The sequence below is a fragment of the Pinus tabuliformis genome, chromosome 5_2, assembly GCF_031772625.1.
Source record: "Pinus tabuliformis cultivar Carrire ecotype Pingquan chromosome 5_2, CPIR1, whole genome shotgun sequence".
Taxonomy (NCBI): domain Eukaryota; kingdom Viridiplantae; phylum Streptophyta; class Pinopsida; order Pinales; family Pinaceae; genus Pinus; species Pinus tabuliformis.
The window spans coordinates 583,402,679-583,404,272 of NC_142306.1; the positions used below are offsets into that span (position 1 = coordinate 583,402,679).

Genomic DNA, 1,594 nt, shown 5'->3' on the forward strand with positions numbered 1-1,594 from the left:
AAAAATTTACCACACTTGAGTGCTAAAGATTTATAAGCAGTATAGTAAACTAAAAGATTAAAAGCTAATAGAATCAAATCTTCAAGAAGTGCTTAATACAACGTTCTCTGAAGAAGTTAAGGCCTGCCACCAAACATATATACTCTACGATGAAGTATCATTTTCGAAAGTAATTTATCCGATTCAGATTAATAAATAGAATCTCTTGACACACAAGTTCTTGAAAAAATTAATTGCATTAGCAACACAGAGTAGATATACACAAGTTTGTCATTATTTCAGGCTGGGTATAATTCATTTTTAAGTAGCATATCACCAAAAATCCCCACAAGAACACTGCCCGTCCATGAAATGAAGGAAATGTTTAGTATCTCTCATAATGATTTCTCGTAAAGCAATCTTGGAAATGAACTTGGTGGCAGAATGACAGTCACCACACACTCGAAGGTTTTTAACAATTCTAATGGTTGTCCCATGATATGTGTTGATAAGCCCAAATACAATGGCCAACTTCTCACTATGGTGGAAGAGAACATGTTCCTTCTGCTCCTCTTCCACATCATGCAGCACAAAGTCTGTGTCCGGCACATATCCTGCCTCTTTCATATACCCAGACAACCTTTCCAACTCTGCAAAAATGTCCTGCATCTGTAAGTTTGATCTGTTTCCTGCCATGAAAACATAAACCCTGTTATTTACCTCAATCCAGCTGCATCCTGGCATCTTTTTTACCCCCCGTCTTTCATCATTTTCCGGACATTTTCTGCATCATCCCACCTACCTGCCGCTGCATAGATGTTTGCCAGTTGCACATACGGTGACGCATTTTCAGGATCTAACTCAAAAAGTAGTTGCACCACAGATTCTCCTAGTTCTATATTCTTATGGACCTTACAGGAACCTAGTAAAGATCTCCACACAGCTGGTCCAAGATTTATTGGCATTTTGTCAATAAAGACTTGCACCTCATCCAGATGCCCAGCATGACCAAGGAGGTCAACCATGCACAAATAGTGCTCAAGCTCTAGTTCCATGTGATAATTCTGACTCCTGCAATGAAAATATTTCCAACCATCCTTCACCAAGCCTCCATGGCTGCAAGAAGACAAGACACCAACAAAGGTTACATTGTCTGGCATGGTGCCAACCTCTTTCATTTCTTCATAGAGTAAGAGGGTCTCCCTGCCATGACCATGCATTGTATATCCTAACATCATTGCATTCCATGACACCACATCATGTCTAGGCATTCTATGAGAAACCCGACGTGCATCCTTTATAGTACCGCATTCCATGACGCCACATCATGCCTAGGCATCCTATCAGAAACCCGACGTGCATCCTTTATAGTACCGCATTCCATGACACCACATCATGTCTAGGCATCCTATCAAAAACCCGACGTGGAATACATGTCTACCAGGGCACTACCCACAAAATCATCATGATCAGATTGAAATCCATTTTTAACTATACAATTGTGGACCAACTTGCCATGTTGCAGAGCTACCAAATTGGCACATGCTGGAAGCACACTGGCAAATGTGTCCGTCGATTGCAGTTCCTGGAAAAGTGTCAATGCCTCATAGAAATT

The 1,594-nt window shown here is 40.8% G+C and overlaps 1 pseudogene; it reads right to left on the reverse strand.

Annotated features, from left to right (window-relative positions):
• Nucleotides 1–312: 312 nt before the first annotated feature.
• LOC149160332 (putative pentatricopeptide repeat-containing protein At3g23330 pseudogene) lies at nt 313–1,295 on the reverse strand (annotated as a pseudogene).
• Between the last annotated feature and the right edge of the window lie 299 nt (nt 1,296–1,594).